The sequence below is a fragment of the Dromiciops gliroides genome, chromosome 4 (assembly GCF_019393635.1).
Source record: "Dromiciops gliroides isolate mDroGli1 chromosome 4, mDroGli1.pri, whole genome shotgun sequence".
Lineage (NCBI taxonomy): Eukaryota > Metazoa > Chordata > Mammalia > Microbiotheria > Microbiotheriidae > Dromiciops > Dromiciops gliroides.
In genome coordinates, this window is record NC_057864.1 from 153,486,299 (window position 1) to 153,498,692 (window position 12,394).

A 12,394-nucleotide genomic window follows, 5' to 3' on the forward strand; every position below is an offset into this window, starting at 1 on the left:
ATAGGGACAAAAGAACCAAGATGGTCTGGAAATATGACGCACAATGGTCTGAAGCAGAATCTTCTGGGACAGGAAGTGGAGGTATGGGGTAGTTTTTAAATAGAAATTAATCCAAACATTTCGGTCCTTCCTGTAGGAAACTCTGGCATGGGCAAAATAATTTCATCAGGCCCCCTCCTACAGAACGATCTATGAAGTACATTCCAACAAGCAGGTCAGAGCTTGGACCTGACTCCACACTCTGCCCACCACAAACACGTGTATACATGTAAACGCTTGTTTGTGTGTGTGTGTGTGTGTGTGTGTGTGTGTGTGTGTGTGTGTGTGTGTGTGTGTGCGTGCGCGCGCGTGCGCGCACGCGCGCGCGCTCCCACACACCTTTCTCTAATACCTAGTTCTACCCCTGGTTCCAGCCTTACCAAACTCTGCCCACTGCAGGTCTCAGAATTACTCCCCTTCTTTTCATCTTGACATTCCAGTCAAACTGACCCACTTGTCTTTCCTCTTAATCCTACATCTCACAATGTTCAAACCCTAAGGCCCTCCCTCCACTCCACTCCAAAGAACATTCTCCCTTCTCCCTTCCACCTCTTTAAATCTCTCCCTCAACTACTGCCACCTTTACAAGGCTCTTTTCTCCAGCTTGTGTTTCCCTACCATCATCAAAATTATATTTTGTATTTATCTTTGTACATATTGTTTCCCCTCAATAGAATGAAAGCCACTTGAGTGAAGGGATTGTTTTCACTTTTTCCTTTGTATAAGCAACATCTATTTCCACACCTGAACAGGGTAAGCATTTAATAAATTCTGGTTGAATCTGATTGAAAGTGACTTGTCTGGGGCAGCTAGGTGGTGAAGTAGATAAAGCACTGGCCCTGAATTCAGGAGGACCTGAGTTCACATCTGGCCTCAGACACTTGACACTTACTAGCTGTGTGACCCTGGGCAAGTCACTTAACCCTCATTGCCCCCCAAAAAAAAAAAAAGTCATAAGGCCTAGGACAAGCAGCCAGAGAATTGATCTGCAGCTCCACTATGTCCTGAATATGCAAAATGATCAAATAACAAGATGTGAGTACAGTCTGATCTGGGTGTCTTATGTTGAAGCATGGTGGTCATTGGTGGCTGATGACTTCAGTGGAGAAGGGACATGCCCCTGACTATGCACACATCACAGTGCCCCTGAGCCTCTATCTAAAAGTCAATCCATCAAGGAGGAGAGTTCTAGGTCTATGATACTAGGAGAAGAAAGTAGAGGGGTTTTTTTGCCTAGACTCTAGTCTAACTACAGTTAGTTCTCAGCAGGTTCATGGATATTCTGGACCAGGAAACACTAGTAGAACTGGAGACACTTGAGTTAACCCCACACTGCCATATCAGTAACCAGGGCTATTGTGAGCCAAGAGCTTTTTGGGTAGATCTGGGATAGTCCAAATAATAACAAGCACCATCACTAGCATTTATATAGCACCGACTATGTGCCAGGCACTGTGCAGTGTTTCACCTCATCTGATTCTCACAACAACCCTGGGAGATAGGTGTTATTATCCCCATTTTACAATTAAGGAAACAGAAGTTAAGTAACTTTACAAGGTCACTCAGCTAGTAAGTGTTAGAGGGTAGATTTGAACTCAGGTCTTCCTGATTGCAAGCTCAGCTCTCTATCTGCTGCACCTGCCACATAGCCGCCTCTGAATAACTTTTGAATGTTATGAATATATAATTTTAATAACTCTAAAAAAAGTATTATAACTTTGCCCCCAGGTGGATGGATCTGAGGCCCACGTATGGCTTTGGGCACAGAGGATATCAAAACAGTTTCAGGATTTTGGCAGGGGAGGAGACCCCAGGGAATTCTTTGTGACTGCTTTTGACTTCCTAGCTATTGTTACCTGCTTTTACATTCCGGGACTGTTTTTACCCTAAGGCTTGTTGAATATGTTTTTATCAAAGGAATTGTGGATCTAAATTCTCAAGCTCTGAGTGATCCACTGAGCCAAATGTGTAAACACAAGAGGGGCAACAGAATAGAATGTTAAGAGTTAAAAAGGACTTAAGAAATTCTCCAGACCAGCATCTTTACTATACAAAAGAGAAAATAGTGGTCCAGGGATGGTGAGACTCAACCAAGGTCACAAAGTTGTGTGATATAGTAGAAAGAGCCCTGGATTTGGAAGGAGACAACTTAGGTTGCAGCCATGGCCAAGCTGATCAATTAAGTCTATGTCTTATAGACCTCCAGACTTCACAGGAAGGGATTTAGTGGAAAATACGCCTGGTAAGGGAGGGATTAGATTAAATGAGCTCAAGGATACCTTCCAGCTCTGAGATGCTCTGATCTGGCACCAGAGACTTAACTTCTCTGGGCTTCAGTTTACCAATCCCTCAGATGGAGAATTTAAAACTTGCACTACCCACCTCTCAAAATTGTCATAAGGAAAGCACTTTGTAAACTATAAATGCGAACTACTATTATTAGCCAATTTTTACTGAGGTCATTTTCTAATAGCCCATCATGGCATGGAGGGAAACCTGGGTTCTTGAAAGTCCTTCTCATCAGGAAAGGCTTGGAGCATCAACCCAGAGTCTGTCATCTGAAAGCCAGCCTAGCCAAATGCAGATCAGCTTACCACCAGAAAGTTGGCCACAGATGGTCAGTTCAATTCAACAAACATAAGGTGAAATATTTTTTGACCCCAATAAACCATAAATCCCTCTTCTAAGGCAGAGTGGGGTTCCAATCAGTAAAGGGCACACCCACAAGGAAGAATTCTTTGGAAGCTAAGTTTTGGTATATCAGTGAGAACAGATCGAAAGAACAGAGAGCCAACTCTCAGCCATCTTCTGCTGTACCAGAGTCCCCTCCCAAGTAGTACCATTTGAGAGTGAAATTCTCAAAGAAGTCCCTCAAGAAAAGGGTCAATATAGATCCTGCCCCCCATAGGAGTCCCATACCCTGTACATATAGTAAGTAAATAGGGGCATGGGATCCTTGATCGCTGCACTTTGACAAACCTAAGGGGGTCCATATGGCAAAGTAGGGGATGAAACAATTGACCTAATGTTCAGCCTTATCCTCTCCCTCAAGCCACAGATTCACATGGGCCCTAGGCCTAAACCACAGAAGGGAAAATGTATCCAAAAGATATATCACTGATATACCAAAACTTAGCTTCCAAAAGACCCAAAGCCTGAGACCAACAAGAAAGACTCCATGAACCTCATCTAATTCTCTACCAACCCAAGCACTTCCCAACCCACTATTCTTGAATGAAGGATCTCAAAGCTCCTGCGGGTTACGGCTCTTATAGTCTTCTCTCCCTGACAAGAAAGTGGACATGGAATCTTTTGGACAATAGTACAAATATACCCTCTAGAGAGAAACATCTCCTCTCCTGACTGCACTATGACCCTCTAGCCAAGAAGGGAAAACTAAGGCACAGAGAAAGGACAATAGAATAGCTCCGGGAGTTGGGACTCTTCATCCCTATACCCTGAAAAAAAAAATATGCACTGCCCCTTGGATGGCACACCTGACTAGGAGGTCAGAAAAATAGGTGGAGCTACTGCGAGATGAAGAAATTACAGAGAGGGGGTGGATGGGGGCTGGGCTCAGGTTGTCCATTGGAGGTTGGCACTGGGTATCTTTGCCCCCACCCTGTTTACCTGACACTCTCCCAGGGCAGCTCCCAGCAGCCTCAGACATGAGCTCACCATCCACACTGACCTGAGGGGGTGAAGAGATGACAGGTAGAGATCAAGGATCCGTCTCCATTGGACTCCATAGAAGGGAAAGGGCTATTCCTTTGTCAAAAGGCCTGTGCTTGGGCTCAGAAAGTATGCCTTCTCACCACTAGGCCTATGGATGAATAGAAGTGCAGGGAAGCAAAAGGGTCCTACAGGTCTATAGACACTATTCCCTTCCCTTCGGAAACCTGGAAAGGCTCCTGCTGACTCCACCCAACTCTACTCTACCCCACCCAGCCCAGCGGGCTCTGCAGAGACCTGCTTTGCTCTCTTCACCCCCACCCCCACCTTAGCTCCCAGGATCACACATGTGCCCCCCCCCACACACTCCCCAGCCTCTCCCAGGCCTATTCCCACTGTTCCTACAACCAGTCACAGAAACAGCAGGCTTTGGGGGGCAGGGGGGGGAGGATAGGGTGAGTAATGTCATTGGCATTCGTCCCAGGCAGGGGCTGGGGGAGGGGGCAAGAGGCAGTGGGCTGGCAAAGAGAACCCGGATGCCTGGGTTCCCCCTCCAAGGGCAGGATTTAGCATCCCCACCAAATCACAAGCTTCAGCTAGCTTCCTGACAATTCCAGAGTGGCAAAGGATTCCCCACACACACACCTGAGAGAAGGGGCAAGAACAGACATGTGGATAACAGGAAGTGTGTGCCCTGGATTCCAATTGATGAGACCAACTTCCCTTGTGATCCCCCCCCCAAAAAAAAAGTCTTCCTTTTCCAAACAGTCCTTCCCTTCCCTACCCTCACAATCTGTTCCTCAGGGCTCCTCATGACCCCAGGAGGGTTTCCAAAGTCTGGTAACCCATCTCCTACCAGTCCCTGCAAGCTAGGGAAGCAATAGGATGGGCCTTTGTGTGTATACGAGAGAAGTAGGAAAGAGAAGACAAAGGAGAGATAGGGACCTAGGCGAATGAGTGTGGAATAGGCCTAGAAGGGGAAGGTCAATAGTACAGACTTCCTTAAGTGAAGGGCAGAAGGAATGGGATGGACCTATATGAAAAAGAAGTGAGATAAACAAAGACTACATGTGTATATGGGGCAACTAGGTGATGTAGTAGATAGAGTGCTGGGTCTGGAATCAGGAAAACATCTTTATGAGTTCAAATCTGGCCTCAGACACTTATTAGCTGTGTGACCCTGGGTAACTCACTTAACCTTGTTTGCCTCAGTTTCCTCATCTGTAAAATGAGCTGGAGAAGGAAATGGCAAACCAAGAAAACTCCAAAAGAGGTTATGAAAAGTTGGACACAACCAAAAACAACTGAACAACAACATGCATATACAGAAGTCAAGAATCCATGTGCAAAGGACCTTGGAGGGGAGGGGAAGGGGAAGAAGAGTGAGAAGCAATGGGATAGGTCTAATTGTACATCAGGAGGGAATGGGTATAATTGGGAGGGGGAACAGAAGCCAGTGTGGGAGATGAATCTAGTTTTATGTAGAACAATACACAGGAGAGGAAAAAGAAGTTAGACTGGCAGAAGTGTGTACATGAGGGAGGAGGAGGGTATAATGGAATAGGCCAAGCTGTGTTGGGGAATATACAAATACAATGAGACAGGAGAGTCTAATACATATGGAGGGGGGTGGAAGCATCCCTAGGTTTCTTTTTTTTTTTTTTTTTAGTGAGGCAATTGGGGTTAAGTGACTTGCCCAGGGTCACACAGCTAGTAAGTGTTAAGTGTCTGAGGCCGGATTTGAACTCAGCTACTCCTGACTCCAGGGCCGGTGCTCTATCTACTGTGCCATCTAGCTGCCCCTCCTAGGTTTCTTTTTGACCATGATTTCTCCCCAGGTCAGATTCTTCCTCCTTCTAAGCAGATCAGAAAAAATGCAGATAACTGTAAACTGCACCCCCCCCCAACTCAAAAAGGACTCCAGTGAGAAGGCCCCTCCCAATCTCTCAATTACCCCACCCCAAACTTTTAACTCTAATAAAAGATTTCTAGCCCCCCTCCTCTCCCCACAGAGCCATTCCTGGAGCTAAGCAGGTGAGAAAATGAGTGTCTCCATTCACACTCAGTTGTTTTTAAAGTTCCTCTGTTCACACTTCAGTCTCTGCACCTGTCCCTCTCCACCCCTTATTTTCCAGAGAGAGAGAGAGAGGAGAGAGTCTAGGGTCAGCACAAACTAGATGCAAAGTCTTTTTTTGGGTGGGGAGAGGGTAGCTGAAGGATGGAAAGAGGCGGCAAAGAGATGTTTTTTTCATATCCCCACTTATAGAATACCACCATACCAGTCAACCATTCCCACACATCCCTTTATCATACAATGCCCCACTGGAGAGGGAATCAGACATCCCCAAGCCAAAATTCCAGCATGTTGGTGGCAAGATTGCCCCAGTGACAATCATATTAAAGATGTTTATCTTGTATGAAAAAGCTCTGTGGATAGAGACCCCAGAAGGTAACAATCCTAAATGAAAGGTGATTTCCACACCCACAACCACACCAATCTCCCTTAGAGAAAGCTACCTAGGGTAGCTCATCCATCAGATTGGAAATTGGAAAGGGACTAAGAGGGTATACAGTGTCTTCCTCTTGATCTCCCACCTCCAGCAATCAGAAGGTGATTATAGTTGAGAGCTGAAGATGATTAACATAATGGTGGGGCGAGTCCTGTGGCTAATATTCCCATGCTACACTCTTTCAGCATTAGCAGTACAGCACCAATCACTACCTCCCTGCTGCTTTCCTATATATAGTAGGAACTCTAAGAAGTTCATCCAAAATTCTGGCTTTCCAAATGTGGAGCCTCTACTCCCATGGGTCCCAGATTCCAACACCTCCCTAATAAAGGCCATGTCCACCATACTCTTTAAGAAACAGAGACCCTACTGAGATCTCCTACCTCTGAGGTTCCTAGGGATCCCACCATCCCTCACCCTCCTTGACAAAAAGAAGGCAAAGTTTAGACAGAGAAATTTAGCATTGCCCCCCAGAGTCCATAGAACTTATATTTATAATGCCAGAAAGGATGCTGTTTAAAAAACACACTGAACTTGGAATCACAGAACCTGAATTTTAATTCTGTCTCTGACTCAAATGACCTGTGTAACTCTGGACAAGTTACTTCACCTCCCTGGGCCTCAGTTTTCTCATCTGCAAAATGAGGCTACATTAGATGACTTCCAAGGCCCCTTTCAGCTATAGATGTATAAACCTTTGGTCCTATGATCCTCTCTGTCTTCACTCCTAGCTCAGATAATACAAAGGGCCACTGAATACCATAGAGACTGATCCCTGTGCTCCTCTCCAGAAGCTAAGGCACTCACTACCAATGAGAGAAGAAGAGGGCCTGAGTCAGCTTTCATGTCCCACAGTCTATCCCTCAACCTAACTGCCACGTTTGTCTGAGTTGCTCTGAGTTGCGGAGGCCCCAAAGGACAAAGGGCCCCCCCCCCACCGAGATGCCTGCCCCACCCCTGCCCCCAGCTCCTTCCCACTCTCCCCTCTCCTCACCCCACCCTGATAACTAAGAGATTCTTGGCCTACCCAATCTCCCAAACCCTTTCCCAGGTGTTCATGCTGTAATTACAAGCCTTGCCAGGGGCATCAGGCCATATAGGGCTTCATTTTCATAGGGCCCAACAGAAAGGGTGTCTATGTCTCAGATCTGCACAGAGCTGGGCAGGGGAGATGGCAACCCAGGCAAGCCCCAGCTGGAGATTCACCCTGAGCCTTCCCTGTTCCGGACAGAAAGAAGAGGAACAAGATCTACATAAGGTCAAGACAAAGCTGCTACTTAGGAGCACAAACACTTACTCTCTCTTCAGCCTGTCCCCAACCTGGTATAGAGATCTTATCTTGAAGGGAGTAACTCACCCGGCAGTCAGGCATCCTTACAAACCACCACTGGTGGGAAAAGACCAAGTTAGAAGAGGGGAGTTAAAAAAGGCAGCTAGAGGGCAGCTAGGTGGCGCAGTGGATAAAGCACCAGCCCTGGATTCAAGAGGACCTGAGTTCAAATCTGACCTCAGACACTTGACACTTACTAGCTGTGTGACCCTGGGCAAGTCACTTAACCCTCAGTGCCCAGCAAAAGAAGAAGAAGAAGAAGAAGAAGAAGAAGAAGAAGAAGAAGAAGAAGAAGAAGAAGAAGAAGAAGAAGAAGAAGAAGAAGAAGAAGGCTAGATACAGGAGGAAATGTGACCAGGAAAATTCAAGAGATGAAAGTGGAGGTGGTATTTACAAACAACATGAAAGGAATCAGGAATCCAGAGCACAAAAAAGAAATCAGGCATCAGGTCTAACAGGTATCAAGGAAGTGGTAGAGATCAAATGGACTCTCTAGGAGCTTGAAAGCATGGAGAGATTCAGTATCTCCCATCCTTTTTCATCATAATCCTCTTCCTACCCCCCAGGGATAAGGAGTGACAGGTATCATTAGTCCCATTTTATAGAAAGGGAAACAAAGGCCCAGAGAGGGAAAGAAACTTGGCCAGTATCACATGATACATCAAAGGCTAAGCCAAAACAAGAACCCAGGTTGCTAATTTTCCTGTCCAGGGCTTTCTCCATTTAACCTTATAATAGGGGAACAAGTCAAGGGTGGAATGGAAATGGAAATAAAGGAAAAGGGAGCTCCTGGGGGCATCTGACTTCCTGAAATCCACCTGGGGGAAACAGGAGAGTCCTATCTCCTTCCCACTTGCTCATGGCAGCTCCTCTAAACAGTTAGCCAGCTAAGTCTACTACCCATGTGACTCAAGATATCCCAGACATACTGGGGTAGGGGTAGGGGCAGCAGCAGAGAGATGGCAGAAGGTACTCTTCAACCAAACTCTTCCATCTCTGGAAGTGATTACTGATGTCTATCTAAGACTCCTTCAACTACAAAGTGAATCCCAAAAGGGCGGTGACACCTTGGAGGAGGATCCAGGAAGGTCAGAGCTCAGTAAGTAAAAGTGCCTCTGTTTCTTAGACTAGCCTCGCCTATTAATTTAGACTGGAGCCCTAACCCATTGGCCTGAAAGGCAATTAGGCTATGAATTTGTGAGAATGTTGCCTTAAAAAGGAAGTCCTATCCTAAACCTGGGTCCCTTCCCTTTCCAGGTTTGCCACTCAAGTGCATCTCTTGGGGTCCTGGACCAGTCACTTCCTCCCTTAGCCCCAAACAGGGAAGGAAGAAGCCAATTCTAGTCTCTGAAGAGAAATATTTCCATTTGAGGGGAGGGAAACTGGGTCCCCACATCACAGTCATAGATGAGGGCATATTTGTAAACAGTATGCTTCCCTATTCCCTCCTCCCCAAACTACTCACAGACTTCAGCTCCAGTCCACAGCCTTCAGTCCTCAGTCCTAACCTCAGCTCCCATACTATCCTTCAGCTCACACCATCACCCTTCATCCCATATGCTTAGCCTTAATTCCACATCCTCAGTTTCTATATCTCCGGTCTCAACCCCCAAGCATACCCTCAGCTTTCAGCCCTAATCCATACACTCAGCTTTTATCACTATCCCACATCTTCAGCCCTGTCCTACCTATATCCTCAACCTCATCCCACATGCTTAACCCTCAGGCCTCAGTATCCATCCCAGATCTTCAACCTCATCCTATACCCTTCATCCCTATCTCAAATCTTTGCCCCACACCCTCAGTTCCTATTCCTTCTCCTCAGCTCCTATCCCATACCTTCAGGTGGACCCATCTCATACATCCTCAGCTTCCACCTTATACCTACATCCCCACTCTGCACCCTTAGGCTTGCCTTCAACCTACACAGATTCTTCTGAGAGCAGAAGGGAGGTCCTGAATAGTGCTCCACAAACAAACTACCAGTCAGTCCATTCCCCCAACCATCCAGTTCTTTTCCCAAATTTCTCATATTAATCTCGAAAGCCTGGCCTCCTAGTGAATGAAGATCATCACTACCGTATCATCTGCTCAACCATTCTCCTCCCTCTTTCCTCTTTCCTTCTTCTTGTAGTATCTAAGGGCACAAAGGCCTTAGAACTCCAGGAGTATTACTGGGTGGTAAAATACTAAGCCTAGGAAAAGGTAGTATGGGGGTAGCAAAGTGGAAGGGGGAAAAAGGTTAAGTATTTGGAAGAAGGCCAAAAACCATAGCAGACAAGACATGAAACTTGGAAAGAGACCTCAGAATCTGGACTCCCCTAGTCTTTCTTGTAAGGGTTGAGAAAAAATACTCAATCAAACCTAGACCTTACATACAGCCCCTCCCCCCTACACACACACACACACACACACACACACAGAGCCTTATAAAGGTCTCCACTTTCCACCAACTTCCCCTTGGGCAAGGATGTAGAAAAGAGTTTTGATGTGAACATGCCACAACGCACACACACCAGCCACAAGCAAGCCCTGCCTGACCCACAAAAGGCTGCCCACCCATTCCCACCCCATCCTTGTTTCCAACAATAAACCTACTGTTGCTGTTCCCAAATTCTCCAAGCACTTCATAGAACAGAGAGAGATCCTTCCTCCAAGAGTTAAGTCCACCTCACCTACTTAGATGGAGAGGACATAGCACCTCCCCCCTCCCCAGTACACACACCAACACCAGGGACAGACACTCACTTAAAGGCACACCCATCTAATATACATATGAAACATCTCAAAACACAGTATAGTACACATATACACAAGTACACAGACCTTTTAAACAAGAAACAACTATCTTCAATACAGAGCTCTTGTCCTCCTTATACACATCCTTCCCTAAGACACACGCCCCCATCCTGATCAATATTTGGGCCTGCATACCACCCCTTACCAATATACATACACCTATGTAGACAAACATTCTCATTCCCCCACTATACACATTTCTCTTCCTCAGTATACAAGGACATACATATAGATCCCCTAACACTAGGGACACTCCAGACACTCCCTGCCCCCATATAGAAGCTCCTAGCTAGAAACCCCTACACACCCCAAACACGAAGGCACACACCTGCAGGGACAGGCGTGCACGAATACAAACACAAAGACAGGCTAGGACATACATGCCCCCCCCGCCCCCCCCCCAGTTCTCACAGCGGCAGGTCCCTTTGCTCTCCAAAGAGGGGGGTCATGAGAAAAGGGAAGAGGGGATGGTTGCTAGGGTTTGACCTCCGGGCCCCCAAGAAAGCACAGCCAGTCCCCTTCTCCAGGCTCCACACCCGCTCCCCCTTTACAGCCCCTCCAGCTCCCTCCTGGGACTCCATACAGCCCCCCAGACGCGACACGCCCGCACACCGATCCCCTCCCCACGCTTCAAAGACACCTCCAGATTCCCCTTTACCCCCACCCGCTCCCAACTCCAGGTCCCGGGCTGAAACCCGCTCCCTCAGGGACCTCTCAGGCCCCCGCCCCGGCCCCGGGCCCAGGAAAGTCCCCGGCTTGCCAGGCCCGAGCCCCGCCCCCCCGTGCGCCCCTTCCCCTCCCCGACTAGGGGGGCCCCTGCAGGGTGGAGGGGCGGGCCAGAGGCGGAGAAGCCCAAGACCCCCCCCCCCGAAACCCAAGCCCCCCTTCCCCAGCCCGGGACACCCCTCCCTCGGTCCAGCGCGGCGCCTTGCTCTTTTTTTTTTTCTTTCTTTCTTTCTTTTTTTGCAAACTTTGCCCGCGCCCCCCGCGGCCTCAGCACTCACCCGCCGCTCCCGAGCTGCCCCGGTCCGTTCGGTTCCGCCCCGGCCCAGCCGGAGCCTTTGTATCGCAGCGCAGCGCTCCAGGTCGCTCGGAGCGAACTCCGCGCTCCCGGGCAGCGCTGGCGAGGGGGCGGGCGAGGGAGGGGAGTCGCGGGGGGCTCTTGGTCCTGGTCACCCCCTTGCTCTATCCCAGACCGCAGCCTCTTCCCCCTCTGGGCCCCGGGGGGCGGGGGGTGAGGGGGGAGGAGGGGTTCTTCAGGCTCCCATGGCGGGATCAGGGATCAGGGAATCAGGGATCAGGAATCAGATCGGGAGCCGGCTGAACACAGGGGGGAGGGGGGAAGAGGGAGAAGAGGGAGGGGAGAGGGGAGGGGAGCGGGGGGAGAGCTCACTCGCCAGCACCTCCTCCCCGGCTGTTCCGGCTGCCGCCGCCCCTCCCGCCGCCTCGTCCATTGTCTGCGGAGCCGCAGTTCCCCGACCAGCAGAGCTACTCACCCCTCCCCTCCCCCTGCCCCTTCTACTCCTAGCTCTCCAGGGCCCTCGGGTTCTTGGAAACTAGTCGTGGAGGGTGCGCGACTCCAGTCCTGGAACTGTAAGAGAGAAGAACGAGAATTCCCGGGCCCCCGCCCAGCCTAGCCGGCAGCCTCTCCAAAGGTTGGGGATGAGGATGTCTTCCCGCCTTGTCAGAGACGCTGCTTCCAAATGCTGATGATGCTAAGGACGCTCCCCTCTCTTTTCCCTAGAGCTCTTTTAAAAAGCTAAGGTTTAAGGACCTAGGAAGCCGGGAATCCTCTCACACCAACACACCACCCCCCAGTGGCTAGGGGAAGAGAGGGCAGTCTGTGGCTTGGATCAATAAGGAGAGCTCCCCGCTTAGCCCATAGTTGCGGGGATTTCCCTCTCCGCCCCCCCCCAAATTAATTACTCAGCGTTCATGCTGAGCCCGCCCAGGGAGTAGGGGGGATGCTCCCTCATTAGCACTTTTTTCTCCCCTCAGGTTTGAGCTTCGGGATTAATTACAAAGGGAAACCCGCCCTGGGGAA

General features: G+C 48.9%; 1 protein-coding gene across 2 annotated transcripts in view; it reads right to left on the reverse strand.

Annotated features, from left to right (window-relative positions):
- Positions 1-12,394, reverse strand: part of VANGL2 (VANGL planar cell polarity protein 2) — an 82,166-nt gene that overhangs the window by 30,208 nt on the left and 39,564 nt on the right. Inside the window, exon 1 of one of the 2 annotated variants that reach the window (XM_043963765.1) lies at positions 11,355-11,594. The exons of the other annotated variant lie outside the window; for it this stretch is intronic. The gene's annotated coding sequence lies outside the window, so the exon portion shown is untranslated. Of the gene's footprint in view, positions 1-11,354; positions 11,595-12,394 lie in introns of those variants that run through there. 2 annotated transcript variants of the gene reach the window in all.